This window comes from Ambystoma mexicanum, chromosome 5p (genome assembly GCF_040938575.1).
Source record: "Ambystoma mexicanum isolate Mex_15411 chromosome 5p, UKY_AmexF1_1, whole genome shotgun sequence".
NCBI lineage: Eukaryota > Metazoa > Chordata > Amphibia > Caudata > Ambystomatidae > Ambystoma > Ambystoma mexicanum.
Window position 1 is genome coordinate 114,934,743 of NC_090930.1, and position 16,298 is coordinate 114,951,040.

Genomic DNA, 16,298 nt, shown 5'->3' on the forward strand with positions numbered 1-16,298 from the left:
CCTGGACCTCAAGTCCTCCCAGCGCTTCTTGATCTTCAGGACGTCGCGGGTTGCCACCCCCTCCACGTTGATGGCAACCACACAGTCGGCCCAGATCCTCTGCCGTCCTTCCTTGCTGGCGCGGGACGATCCAAAGAGGGCATCATACTGCCCCAGGACATGCTCCACCAGGACACCAACTTCGGTGACAGTGAAGCTGGTGCCCCTCTGCCCCTCTGGCCTGGGGTTGCCACTGGTGCCAGATGTGGAAGTGCCCGACATGGCAACCCCAGAGGCAGGTGTGGGTGGGCAACTGGGTCCTGGGGCTGGGCTGTGGAGCGATGTAATCCCAGTCGGGAGTCTTCAGTTCCAGCAGGGGTGGACACAGCAACTGGACCCCTGCAGATGGCTGATGTGCAGGCACCAAATGGCAGGGCACGGTGGCAGCAGGCAGGCAGGCAGGCAGGCAGGCAGGCAGCAGCAGATGGCACGTGGGAGGCTGCTCGGGGCACGGGGGGCAGTAACTCGGCCTTCTGGGCAGGAGCGTGGTCTTTCCGTGTGTTTTCGCGTGGCCAGCTTGATACGGAGTGATTTGGCACGTGAAAATCCTGCACGTCAGCGTGAAATCCGAGGAAAGGCCCTTAGCGCGTAAGCGCGTCAGCAGGCATACGCGATTCTATTGGACCAGAGTCCCTCAGCGCGTAAGCGCGTCTGTGACGTGACCCGCACGGGTGTTCCCCACTCAGCACGTGATGACGGGGCACACGTGGAGATACTGCACGTCAGAGTGTCATCGCGTGTAATTGGACAAAAGTGCGCGTACACGCGATTGGCCTATGTACGTGTATTTAATGGGTGCGCGGGCACTTACACACGCAAGTACGTCAGCGAACCTGTATCCCGTGGTGCGTGTGAATTTCCACACGCTATTGGACTGGGAACTGGATTCCAGGGGTGCGCGGGTCACACGCTCGCCTAGAACACGCGCAAAGCATAAATTTGCGCACTATAACAATAACAAGCTCAGACGCCAGGATGAACATACCGTTCCTAGCAGCAGTGGCAGTGGACTACCAAAGGAGGAGGAGGAGGATAGTCAGGGCCAGAATATTCACACCCAGAACCAGCCTTTTCGGGATGCCTGATGACCAGGTGTATGGGAGGTACAGGTTTCCACCACACATTATACTGGACCTGGTGAGTGAGTGGGAGGATGACCTCACATCACCCACCCTGTGCTCCCAAGCACTCAGCCCCCTGGAGAAGGTCCTCAATGTACTGCACTTCTTAGCCACTGGATCATTTCAGCGAACAAGTGCCATAGTGGGTGGGGTGTCACAGGACACCCAGTCACGCTGCCTACACCAGGTCTTGAACATCATCACTGCACGGCCATCAGTCCGCAGGCACATATACCTGCCCAGAACACCTGCAGAAAGGCATGCTGCCGCCCTGGATTTTTACGCTGTGGCACGATTCCCCAAAGTGCTAGGTGCCATCGACTGCACCCATGTGGCTCTACGTCCCCCCAGGGCATCTGAGCACATCTATAGGAACCGCAAGCACTGGCATTCCATCAACGTGCAGGTAGCATGTAATGCCAAGGGAATCATCACCTCAGTATATGCCAACTATCCCGGCTCCACCCACGACAGCTTCATTTACCGAATGTCCACCCTAAGCCGGGACCTAGAAGCTGGGCGGCATGGCGATACATGGCTGCTTGGTGAGTATGTATGCCACTGCACATGCATGCATGTTGGATACTGAGCAAGGTCACAACCTCACCAATGATACCAATCCCCACCTCCACAGGGGACAGTGCCTACCCTCTCAGCCCCCACATGATGACGCCAATTCGGAACCCCACCACGCCACCCCAGGTAAGATATAACACAGCCCACATTACAACCAGGGGCATAGTGGAGCGCACATTCGGAGTGCTAAAGTCACGCTTTCGCTCCCTTGACCGTTCTGGCGGGCAGCTGTTATACGCTCCCCCAGTAGTGTGCAGGATCATAGTGGCAGCATGTGTCCTGCACAACGTTGCAACACGCCGGGGCCTGGCCGTGGACATGGTGGTGGCCCCACATCCCCAACCACATGCACAGCCGCTGCGCATGGGAGGGGAAAGGGCACGGGGGGAGGCAGCCCGTACACAGCTAGTGGCTAATTACTTCACATAGAAATCACACCCCTGTGGAGTGCACACTGCCCTGGCACATTCCATCTGACAATCAATGATGACTCAACCTGACACTGATCATGAATGTCTGGAGAATGAACCGGGAATACCATGTCAGCCTGAGATTGTTCACCTGGAAGTGTCACAATGTGTGCATCCCTACCCACACAGACACCACCAATGCAGTTTTGTGAAGTTACACATTGAAGCAGCTAAAATGAATACCCACTTGCAAAATGCAACAAGAGGACAGTGCCATGTCAGCCAACCCAACCCCAGCACTGCCACACGACACACCGTGCCATGTCATGCTAATTGCAGGGAAACAAAGTAATCCCCACAACATGACATCACTCTCACTATGTACAGTGGCACTATTAGAAACCTGCAACACCTGATATGCTCACAGCAATGCCGGACCAACAACATACTTGAGCACGTAGTACCATTAACATGACATCACAAATGTTACATATTAGTAGTCTCACCACCTGGAAATGCCTGCACTCCCACCACTACCAACTGTGCAGTGTTGGCGCAATGTAGAGTTGTAGGTGCACTGCTGCTAACATGGTCCCCATCTCCAGACTAGAGGTCCTTGTGTGGACTTGAGGAAGGGACCTGCAAATTGGGAGGTAGACACAGAGAAGAGTTACACATCAATGCAACATGCAGTGTACAACACAACAGCAATATGCACTATGAATGTATACACAGTATTGACTACAGACTGGCCACACAGCTCATGGGAGTCCAACGTCACTGTGTAATTCACTGTCACTTGGGCACACCCTTTGCAAGCCCATGGAAACGGGAAGCAGGAGGGGTGTGTGTGACTCAAACCCAAGCATCTGAACCAAATACATTACAAGCCTGCATGTGCCCAGCCACAATGCAGCGTATGCCCACAGGAACCACGGAAGCCAACAGATCGGAGCCAACAGATCGGAGCCAACACATCGAAGCCAACACATCGAAGCCAACACATCGAAGCCAACAGATCGGAGCCAACACATCGAAGCCAACACATCGAAGCCAACACATCGGAGCCAACACATCGGAGCCAACACATCGAAGCCAACAGATCGGAGCCAACAGATCGGAGCCAACAGATCGGAGCCAACAGATCGGAGCCAACAGATCGAAGCCAACAGATCGAAGCCAACAGATCGTCCCAAAAAAATTGGGAATAAAAGAAATCAAAATAAAAATAAAAATAAGAAACAATCAAAAATGGCCATTGATGGGCCCGGGGGGGTTGGGGAGGCCACCCAGGAGGTCCGAGGACAGGATGCACACCAGAACCCACCTGCGTGGATCCTGGGAAGATAAAACACCTCCATGGGCTCATGGCCCACACGGCTACCCTATTGTGGGAGTATCACTGCTGTCGCTATTATCACCCTGTGCAGCTGCATCCGGAGGTGGTTGCACTATGGGAGGCAGCCCACGCAAGGCCCTAGTCTGCTCCTCCATGGCTGCAAGCATGCGGGTGTGGTAGGTCTGGTTCTGGAGGATGAGTGTGCGGAGGTCCCCATGCAACAACTCACGGGATGCCCGGACCTCCGCCCTCATTGCCTGCATCTCAGCTGAGAGCGTACGGGTGAGACGCTCCAGCTGCTGTTCTGTCCTTTGGTGTGTTGAAGCCTCAAGCTCAACAAGAGTCGTCCTGAGGTGTAGGAGCTCCTGCCTCAGGGCTTCCCTGTGGCCCTGGGACTCAAAGGAGATGGCCTCCTGCAGAGTCGCCAGTGCCGCCCGCCTGTCCCTGTTGGACCCCAACATGTCCTCCCTGTGTGACTGGCAGATGGAGTCGGTTGCCTGCTCTAGTCGCTCCATCAGCCTTTCTGGGGGGACAATGGAAGTGGCCACCCTATCCATGGCCTGAGCCATCATCTCGGATGATGCAGCCTGTTGGGTAGCCATACCGTTAATGGATTGCTCCCATGCGGTATTGCCGGGTGGCGTAAGGCCACCACGTCGGCGGGCACCACACCTGTCTGGGGCAAGGCGAACTGCGCCTTGCTGTGCCGGCACTGCCTGAGGCTGCAGGACTGCATTCCCCCTCTGATCTGCTGGCCCAGGAACAGGATCAGATGTCGCGGAGTGTGACCCTGCATCCGTAACCACCGAAGGCGTAGCTGCCAACACTGACATCCCCATGGAGGGTACTGACCCTGGTGCAGGTGGGTGAGACAGAACAGAATCCCTCCCTGGAACACTCACCTGCGACGGCACGTAGGTCTCATCCGAATCAACACCTGAGTACAGCTCGGGGGAGGTGCAGCCAGAGACACCCCTTGAGAGCACGACCTGCAGCACTTGTGGGTTCTCCCCCACCACCACACCACGTCCCTCACTGGTGGTTGGTCGGCCCTGGGACACCTCCTGGGTCTGCACCATCTCCACAACCCCAGCAGTATCAGGTGCGTCTTCCCCTGCAAAGACATGAAAACAAAGAAATGGAAACAGGCATTAGCACCATGGCACACATTGAGGGCTGAGAAGCAAGAGAACCAGTACTTGATTGACACATGTCCCACATGACTAAAACCCTCCCATGCATGCACCCTCACTGCGTATGAAGTGCAGGCAAATGGCACACACTGATGACACCAAGATGGAAGATGAACAAATTTTCTGCATGCTGCCTGGCAGTGGCATCACACATTGGCCTGTGATTGGCAGGTGAGACACACATGCCATCACACAGATGGCATGTACCATTGCTATTGAGTGAAGATGGAGAGGAGGGCAGCACCTATTCATTCAGTCCAGTTCCCGCATGTAATAGCTTTTCTAATTCTAACAGGTCAGATTTTTCACCTGGAGCTGCCAGTCTGAAATGGTCAAATTGCACAGGGACATGTGTGTACAAATGATATCCAGGTAACAAAGTCACTCCACTTTACCATACCCATGTCAGACATGTGACTAGTGGACAGCGACATGCCTAGTGAAAGTGGTGGAATGCAAACAAACAGACTGAATGAACAGTGAAAAATAAGCAAATATGTTGTGTCAAGGTGACACTTCAAGGGCAACTGGCGTGCAGTTGTGCTAGATGTCTACTGTTGGCAGAAGGGATACTGCTATGGCCAAATGCAGCTGCGCAGGAAGGATTGCATGAAGCACATGGCTGACCCATACGACTCAGGCGCACACACTCTCACCTGGCACCCGAACAGAAGCCCTCACACACACACCATGCACATGGATGACACACACATGCATGTGCACTCACCGGACAATGCCTCGTAATCAGCCAGATCTCCCACGCCTTGGATCTGTTCCTCCGTGACGTAGGTCCCAGCGACTGACTCATGTGGAGTGAGTTCCATGTCTACTACTGGAGACCCACCTCCAGTCACTAGAGTTGCGGCATGACTTGAGGCCAGCTTACTCTTTGCCCTGCGCTTTAGGTCATTCCAGCGCTTATAGCAATCATTGGCTGTGCGCCTCACGATTCCAAGGGCACTTACGATGTCCGCAACGGTCTGCCAGTGTGCCTGGCGTTGTGCAGGTGTGGTCTTGGATCCTGCAACAATGACCATCTCGTTGTCATGTCCGGACACATACTCGACAAGTGCATTCAGTTCGTCATCCGTGAAGCTGGGCTTCCTGGACGGGCCGGACTGTGTAGCCGTGTCTGGGGCATCAGCCTGTGCGGGACGAGCACTCTTCCTCTTCCGCTTGGAAGGTGGTGGTGATCCTGAGTGTCCTGCGCCGCTCTGGACACTAGGGGCAGGAGCCCTGGTGGACTCTGTATCAGGAGTGTGGGATTGCACACTCAGCATGGGAGTTGGTGCAGGCATTGGCTCTAGTGTGATGGTGTCAGGGGGAATGTCAGCAGCATGGACTAGGACCGACACTGTCCTGGCTGGGTGTGTGAGGGCTGGGGTGGATGGAGCCGCAGATGCCCCTGCAGCCTCTCCGCCCTGCCTCCTTGGTGCAGCAGATGACCTTGCTGCCCCAGATCCACGTGGCATGATGGCATCAACGTGCACCAGCGCACGTGTCGTAGCCCTGCTGACCTGGAAGTCAGCCATGGAGTCAGCCAGGTCTGGTGCCACAATGGGCTGGTCCAACAAGGGCTGAGCATGGATGGTGTCAGCCACTTCAGCCTCAACGGGAGGGGGGGAGGAGGGGGAGGGGGGGGGGATGATGGGTGCCCTTGACTGGTCCTCCACACATGGGGGGACAGGCTCACCCTGCAAGTTACGACCACGTCCCCTACCGGATCCACCACGGCCACCACTTGTGGCTCTTCCACCTTTGCCACCCTTACGGAATCCTCGCCTCCCAGCCATGGCACTGATGTTAATGTGCGTATGGGAGTGGATGTAGACTATTGTCCTGGGCAATTGGGGGTCAAAGGGGTTGGGTACCAGATGGTAATTGTACCCTAGTGCTCTAGCAAGGCTGAATGTAACCCCTAGGGAAAGATGACGGGTCACGCAACGCACAGGAGGCCCAAAAAAGGGAGATGACGTGCACGGAACCCCTCCTAGACCACGTGTGCAGAAAGAAAAACCTGCACTACGCTGTGGCACCCAGAAACACAAGAATGAACGTATGCGTGTCACACGCAGCCTAGAATGACCTCTGAAGGGGTAGGCTACACACGGGGCAAGCACAGATGTTAGATACGTGCGTGACTCACCGTCTGCCTGGTAAACGAGCGTGTAAAAGGAGCACGTTTGGTTGGCAACACCCCCGCCAAAAGAAGATTTGTACGCTGTCTGAGGAGACAGGACAACAGTAGAAGGGAACACTGTTTGAGGGAACAGGCCCAGGTAAACCAGTAAAAGAGAAAAAAGGGAAAAAGCTGTCAGAGGTAACAGGGAATACGAACTAGAAACGCCGTGAAGTAAATCGCGTGTGAAACAACAAGAAGTACAGAATTCACCCACTCGCTCTCCACGAAAAGCACGTACAAGGAAAACGTGTTCTACACGTACCTTTTATAAAGGCCCACACGTCCAGCGTCACTTACGCGGCGTGTACGCGCTAGGGCCATTTCCACCTATTACATGCTTTGTCACTTCTGCGTGTAGGGCTATTTCCACCAATTACACGCTTTGTCACTTCTGCGTGTAGGGCCATTTCCACCAATCACACGCGATTACACTCTGACATGCAGTCTTTCCACGTGTGCTCTGTCATCACGTGCTGTGTGGGAAACACCTGTGCGGGTCACGTCACAGAAGCGCTTACGCGCTGAGGGCCTTTCCTCAGTTTTCACGCTGACGTGCAGGATTTTCGCGTGCAAAATCACTCCGTACCAAGCTGGCCACGCGTACGCATACGGAATACCACGCTCCTGCCCGGAAGGCCGAACTACTGCCCCCCAGAGCCCGAGCACGCTCCCACCTGCTGCTGCCTGACTGCCTGCTGCCCCTGCACTGCTGGGGGGTGGGGGTGATAGGGGACATGAGTGGGGGCCTGGTGGAGGGTGCCCCTGGTGGCTGGGGTGTGGGGGTGGTGGGAGACATGAGTGGGGGCCTGGTGGAGGGTGCCCCTGGTGGCTGGGGGGTGGGGGTGGTGGTAGACATGGGTGGGGGCCTGGTGGAGGCTGCCCCTGGTGGCTGGGGGGTGGGGGTGCAGGGGGACATGAGCAGGTGTGCAGGGTAGTCCCCTGTTTTGTGGGCTGCCTGCAGGGGAGCGTGGAGGGTGTACAGGGAACACCTATGAGGACCCACCCAGCCTAATCGCGTGTGTAACTTCCCACGCACCCCTGTAATACACGTACCCAGCCAAATCGCGTGTGAGAATTCCCGCGCATTCCTGAAATACACGTACCCTGCTGAAGTCGTGTGTAAAACTTCCCGCGCACCCCTGAAATGCATGCGCCCAGACTATTCGCGTGTGGAACTTCCCGCGCACCCCTGAAATACACGCGCCCAGGCTATTCGCGAGTGGGACTTCCCGCGCACCCATGAAATACACGTAGCACGCTGGGAGACATGAGTGGGGGCCTGGTGGAGGGTGCCCCTGCACTGCTGGGGGGTGGGAAGGGTGGTAGATATGGGTGGGGGCCTGGTGGAGGCTTCCCCTGGTGGCTGGGGGGTGGGGGTGCAGGGGGACATGGGTGGGCGCCTGGTGGAGGCTTCCCCTGGTGGCTGGGGGGTGGGGGTGGGGTGGTAGACATGAGTGGGGGCCTGGTGGAGGCTGCCCCTGGTGGCTGGGGGGTGGGGGTGGTGGTAGACATGGGTGGGGGCCTGGTGGAGGCTGCCCCTGGTGGCTGGGGGGTGGGGGTGGTGGTAGACATGAGCAGGTGTGCAGGGTAGTCCCCTGTTTTGTGGGCTGCCTGCAGGGGCCGTGGAGGGTGTACAGGGAACACCTGTGAGGACCCATCCAGCCTAATCGCGTGTGTAACTTCCCACGCACCCCTGTAATACACGTACCCAGCCAAATCGCGTGTGATAATTCCCGCGCACCCCTGTAATACACGTACCTGGCCAAATCGCGTGTGATAATTCCAGCGCACCCCTGTAATACACGTACCCAGCCAAATCACGTGTAAAACTTCCTGTGTACCCCTGTAATACACCTACCCAGCCAAATCGCGTGTGATCATTCCCGCGTACCCCTGTAATACACGTGCCCTGGCTAATCGCGTGTTAAACTTCCCGCGTACCCCTGTAATACACGTACCCTGGCTAATCGCGTGTAAAACTTCACGCGTACCCCTCTAATACACGTACCCTGGCCAATCGCGTGTTAAACTTCCCGCGTACCCCTGTAATACACGTACCCTGGCTAATCGCGTGTCAAACTTCCCGCGTACCCCTGATATGAACGTTACCCGCTTTGCGTTCCTTGTTTGGCAGCCCTGTAAACTGGTCCAGGGTTAGCGCAGCCCTTTGCAATGATTTAGCGATTTTGATGGCTTTTCCTTGTGCGAGGGCGTTCTTGGGGGCGTTACTGGCGCTGCTGCAGGGTCGCTGCGATACTCTGCGCCACGGCTGGTTTGGGAGCCTAAAATCCATGAATACGCTGTGCGCGGAAATCGGTTTTAGCGCACGTGCCTGGCGCAGACAATCGCATGCGGACACTCTGTGCCAGCCGCATGCGACACTTTTCTGTGAAATTCTATGAATTACCCTACTAGTGTATAAAATATACTATGCTAAAAGTCCAGCTTCAGAATTAGCCAATTTAAATAAGACTCTTCTGCATGGTACACACAAGTATCTACAAGAAGAAATTGACCGTATCCAGAGAAAATATTCTGGAAGTGAAAGTCACTTACAAAATGCAATAGTTTTAGAACAGACTACCAACATTTCTGCACATAGCAATGAACAGCAACACGAAGAAGAACTTCAGGTCCAACTAGATAAGGATTCTTGCGACAGTAGTCAACCTTCTGTAACAGGAAGTCAAGAACCACTAGAACAGCCACTAATAGGAAATGAGGCAGAATTAGATGTGACAGAAGTGGAAAACACCATGTGTCACTATCAAGAAAATATAGAAGACTTAACTGTACAAGAAACAAAACTTAACAAAGAGCACATGGTGTAGAACACGAAAATGAAAAATGTACCTGCCAAACTTACAAACCAATACTATTGTACATCAGTGGTGAAGCTGGGTCAGGAAAAACATTCTTAATCATAATCATCAGCAAGTTCCTTCAGCAATTGACAAACAACAAACTATCAGCTGTTTTAACTGCCCCCACATGTTTAGCTGCCTACAACATAGGTGGTGTCACTTTAAACCAATTACTACTTCTTCCAGTAGAACACCAAAACAAATGAGACTACTACAAACTTTCTGAAAAAGCTGCAATGGAACTATGCAGAGTATTAAAACAAATGAAAATGCTACTAATAGATGAAGTGAGCATGGTCTCCAACCTCATGTTGGCTTTAATTTACCTCTGATTGCAAGAAGTACTTAAAACAAACTACGAACAATTCTTTGCAGGGAAACACATTGTCTGTTTCAGAGATCTTCTACAATTGACACAGTGAAAGGGGAACCTATTTTTGAAACCGTAGGACACAAACTCAGCCATAAAACTGTTGGCAGCATAGGAAATGTCAACCTTTGGCAACATTTCCAATACAGAGAATTAACAGAAAACATGTGGCAATCTGCAGATCTGCAATCTGCAGATCTCACTTATGCCAACATCCTGAAAAATATTAGAGTTGGTGTACTATCTCAGGAAGCACAAGCAATATTGAAAAAACGGCACATTCATGCACTTTACGGCGATAATGCATGTGCTACTGATGTTATGGAACAATTAGCATACAAAACTATCAATTGTATGGCCTTACTGCCAACTCTTGTAAGCTGTGTCAAATTCAATGAAACAATGTTAAATAAAGAAATACAACCAATAATTGAAATTTGCGCCACAGACAAACTAGACGTACATGGTATGAAACTACCCGTGTGTGAGCAAGCCACAACAAGAGTTAGTAGTTTAGAAAATTCAATATCCAACACAGCTGGGTGGGAAAAAATATTAAAATTATCCTAAAATTGTAGAGTAATGCTGAAACATAACCTTGACATGGAGGAAGGGCTAGTTAATGGGGCACTGGGTACAGTTGTTGGCTTTCAATCATACCCGCGTGACAGCAACATTCAGTTTGTCAATATTCACTTTTACAAACTTTCAGAAGTGAAAAGAATAGGGCACTCAACTGCTCGATTCCTTCTGTTCAAAGACATGTATGTATGTAGAGAACAATTTTCTCTTACTCTTGCATATGCAGTCACCATTCATAAATCCCAAGGTTTTACCCTAGACAATTCATTAATAGATATAGGAATCACAGTCTTTAAAGAAGGCATGAGCTACGTAGAACTATCACATTTACGTACAATTGATGGTCTATTTCTAATCAACTTTGATGCAAATAAAGTGACCGCTGATATTCCTTGCATCTTGGAATAAAATAGACTGCGGTCACTGTACACCCCCCAATTGAAACAATATTCTGTTCCAGAAAAATTAAAACGTGTTAAAAGAAAAGTAATTCAATCAGAAATGCAACAGAATCTGATAGCAAATCCTTCAAAGAAAAGAAAAGAAAGAAAAGGGTCATCAATTACCACAAGCAAAGAAGAACCTATTAGGGAAAGTAAACCAGGTACTTCTTCAAAGAAGGAAGAGAAACTCTGAAAAAAGCACTCTGAAACGGAACTAGCTGGTCCATTCAAATTTTCAAATGAAAGTGGTGTAAGTTGCTATGCAAATGTAGCAATGAATATTCTGTTTCAATTGCCACCAATGGTGAACAATATTTACTTACAGAGTACAGACTAATTGTGTTTGCAAATGTTAGTCCTTCACAGAAATGCAACAAACAATCCGGACAACACGTACAGTGTTCATGGATTAAGACAAGAATTGGACAACTGTGCTGGAATGGTGGGATTTACTATGAACACACAGGAAGATCCACGGGAATTTTTGATGTACTTACTACAAGTACTGGAAAACAAAAGCATACCTATAGATGAAATCTTTCAGATTTCATACATGTGGAAACATACGTGCACTCTCTGTAGCAATGTCATACAGGAACAAATCCCAAATGAGCGATTTGTGTATGTATCCATCCCTAATTGTTAATCCATTCCATTTCAGCAACTGGTACAGAATGCAAACCATGCCAGATTATATACTATTTGCAATTCAGACAATCGCTCCACTTTACTGATACAAACACATAGTAAGTACATAATACTTATGCTGCTACGTTATAATGCAGATGGTACCAAAAACAACTGCAACCTGACCAGATTCACACACGGTCAAGTGTCACTGGGAAAGAAACCTTTACAACTGTAGGTATAATCTACCATTCAGGAGCTACAACCAATGCAGGTCACTACACTGCATACATTAAAAAGAAATGTGGATGGGCGGAATGTAATGATAGCACCATTACTCTAAAGCAGAGATTGCCAGCTAATCTACAAATGCGTATTTAATCTTCTTAACGCCAAAATGTAATGACTAATGTGCACTTCAACATTACCAAACTTACCAAAAAATTAAGTGAAAGCCTGCATACAGTTAAAATAAACCAACAGGTATCTAACTGCCCAAGAGTGTGTAACAAGAAAACAGATAAATGAATACCACAGAAGCATAACAACAAATGTACAGTTAGAATACGCCAACAGGTATCTAACTGCAGTTAAAAATATCAAAAATGCTACAAGCATAACAAGAACACGGAAACACTCAAAGAAAGGAAGGAAATAGTTTGTACCATAGCAAATGAAGGTTTTTTATTTTTTTATTTTAAACTTTTATTTATTCAGCTCGGCAACACAGATGCAGGTGAGTAACAATACAGCATATGGAATCAAAACAATGTAATTGTCACAGATTCATATGTTACAAATAAACAAAATACATAAGGGAAAAGGAATCGTCATATGCACATGGGGGACACATAAAAGGTCGGTACGAGGGCAGGTGGAAAATAAATCAAGGACCAACTGAGGATGAGCTAGGAGAAAAAGCTGAGGATGAGGGACCTGAGTCGGTGTCAGTGGGGACATAAATGAGCGGAACTTCATCCAAATATCTCTAGGAACGGGCGGGCTGTTGTATCGCCCAGGACTCTTCGGTGTCGGAGGCCCACTGCCCTGAGCCACTGTGCGTGAGTAGGGATGATAGGCCGAAGCCAGCAAAGTAGAACTGTATGCGCAGCTAGTAGCATACAGAGGCCAGCCAGTTTCCTGGAATCACGGTGGAGCTCGGGGAAATCGTGAAATAGGCATTTCATTGGGGATGGGGGGATGGGGCATTCAAGGGTGGACGACATAGTGAAACACACTGAGGTCCAGAATTGAGTGAGACGGGGACAAGACCAGATCATGTGGATATAATCAGCATCCTCATAGCCACATCTAGGGCACCTAGGGGAGGAGTCACTCGAGATGCGATGTAGCCTAGTCGGGATGTAGTGGTACCTGTGGAGCACCTTGAATTGAATTAATTTGAATCAGGAGTTGAAGGAGACCCCCTGGATACGTGCACACATATGGGACCAACACTCATCGGACATTTCGAGGCCGAGATCTGTCTCCCAGGAGCGCTTTAGTTTGGAGAATGTGGGGGGTGATCTGGTTTGAAGCAAGGTGTATAGTCTGGAAATGTTGCCCCTCATAGGGAAAGGTGAGGACAGTTCGGTGATTGCAGGTTCATCAGGTGGCAGTGCTGGGAAACACGTGTACAAACACGTGTACTTGTGTTTGAGTACTCTACGGAGGTATGAATATTGAAGCCAAACGGAGGGTCTCCGTCTAAGGGGCACAGGGAGGTCAGGCCATTCTATGAAATTACCCTGTTCGAATATGTCACGCAGCAATTCATAACCCGCCTCGGCCCATGTACGAACCACCGAGGGAGGGACTTGTGGGACCTCCGGAAGAAAATTCCAAATTGGGAAGTTACCGTGGAAGGGATGGACGGTGCCCCATATTTGCCAAGATTTGGATAAGGCCAAGGATGTGCATGTCGCTGGATCCAGTGAGTCCGATACCACTGGCATGGATGTGATCACCAGAGATCAATTGTCGCGGTCACTGACCGATAGCCTTTCTAGTCTGACATGGGGAGGGGGTGTGATATATTAAACCAGTGTGCAGTGTGCTGGAGTTGTGCCACCAGCCAGTACTTGAGGAAGTCCGGTGCCCCAAAGCCGCCAGCCTCCATTGGGGCGGCAAGGGTCTTGAGCTTAAGGCGGACCGCACCAGAGTGCCAGAGGAAGGTGTTAAGGGTGCGTGTCAATGCCTGAAAGAAGTCAGCTCCCGGCCACTGCGGAACATTAGCAAATCTATACAAGAGTTGGGGAAGCACCACCATCTTCAGTACCCCTATCCTACCCGCCAGTGAAATCAGAAGTTTGTTCCAGCCCTGTATTTTTATCATAAGGTTTGTAAGGTATGCCCGATAATTCTCCTCCAAGACCCGTTCAGTGTGACGAGACACCAATATGCCCAAATAAGTAAATTTAGATTGGGCCCATGTGAATCCCATGGTATCGGGAGGGGGGAGTGTGCTGGGAGTGAGCGGAAAGAGGGTTGATTTAGAGCAGTTCACCGTGAGACCAGAGATATGTCCAAAGAGAACAATATCCTCTAGTATTGGGGCCAGGTTAATTTCGGGGGAGTGAATATAGAGGAGAGCATCATCATCATATAGAGAGACTATATCTGAGGAACCGGCAGTCCGTAGACCCCTATGTGGATGGTTTTGTCGAAGCATGTCTGCAAACGGCTCCATTGCCACAGCAAAGTTTAAGGGTGAGAAGGGACAACCCTGTCTAGTGCCCCTAGCTATGTGGAGGAGGGGGGAGCAACGGTCCTCAGTGCGGAGGGGTTGGAGTACAGTAGCCTGACCCAGGAGACAAAGGTGGGGCCAAATTTGCATTTGTTGAGTACTCGCCAGAGATACCTCCACGAGACCGAATCAAAATCTTTTTGCATATCAAGTGTTGTGGCCACCGGGTGTACACCTGGGCACACTCTACTTATAATGTTGAAAAGGCATCTCAAATTCAAGGAGGTGGAGTGGCCCGGGATGAACCCCACCTGGTCTGGGTGGATGATATGTGCCATGAAGTCTTAGAGCGAGTAATTTTGCATAAATCTTGACGTCACAATTGATCAATGAGAGTGGGCAATAAGAGCCGTATTGAGTGGGGGGTTTATTGGGTTTTAGTAGGACTGTTATGGTGGCTTCGCGGAGTGATGGGGGCAACTGGCCTACCTCCACTGATTCCACCCAAAGAGCAGCCAGACAAGGGAGTAGGAGTGATTTGAAATGCTTATAAAACTCGACAAGTATACCGTCCGATCCTGGGGTTTTGCCTGAAGAGAGGGAGTCGATAGCCTCCGAAATGAAGGATTTTTTTCTCCCAGACCCCATGATTTCAAAAATAAACACAGAAACTGAGCACAATGCACAGTACACTGGTTTGTAAACTATGAGGGTCAAATAAAAAATCTAAACATAATACTAACATGCTTTTTTCTTTTATCACAGAAATTAAAAAAGGCTAGGTGCGCCAAGTAATCCAGTCATGTAAAACATATGTGGATTCTGCAAAAATTAAACAGTTAGTTTAATTATAGGCATTTCATACATATGCAAATTAACCCGGCTAATCTATAGCAGTAATATGATGCAGTGACTATAGGCTAGACCTAGCATCTTTGATGTATAACCCACCACCTGCACCCTACAGGCAAGCAACCCACACTATAGGTCCTACCCACAAACATTGCTACATATCAAAACTATGGTGCTTCTAATTTCACTACTTTTAAGGTTAGTTTTATGTGCATGGTCTGCAGCCATACAACCAAGACAGTACAACATGCACACAAACACACCACCACACCACGGCCATGTTCACTTATACTGCCACTCTCTATCACTGCAGACTTGGGTGCATGGCTTTTGGCCATGCACCCAAGACTGTGGGTCCTAGGCAGAAACAGAAAAGCATATTGCAACCATTGTGCCTTCTAATTTCACTACTTATAAAGTTGGTTTTGGGAGCATGGCCTTTGGCCATGCTCCCTAAACGCTACGCCCTCCCCAAAACCACCTGACTGATGTTTCATAGTACGAGTGTACCTATGCCTGTTATATACTGCAGTAGTTGTTGTCACAAGCTACAGCCTTGGGTGTAAGGCCATAGATTTTTCAATGTATGGCTATGCAGTGTATGAAATCCTAGTTGCGTACAACTGCAGTCCTTATAACTTTGTTTTTGGGTGCATCGCCTTTGGGCATGCATCAAACACTCTAAGTCCTTGCCACACACACCATATCACGGCCATTGTGGCTTGTAACAAAACTTCAGCCATGCAGCCAAGTCTGTACACACTCTCCACAACCATTTGACCCATAAGCAATGCTACAATTGTACGAATTTCTATAATATGCTGCGGTGGTTGTGGCCAGGGCCTAGAGTCTTGGAAGTATGGCCTACGGCCATGCATCCAAGACTCTACGGCCTGGCCACAATCAGCACAGCATATTACACCCATGGTCACTTACACATGAGTGACACACCCATACAATGAAACATTATAACTGTAGCATGTACTCAATTTGTACCCAGGACTCTAGGCCCTG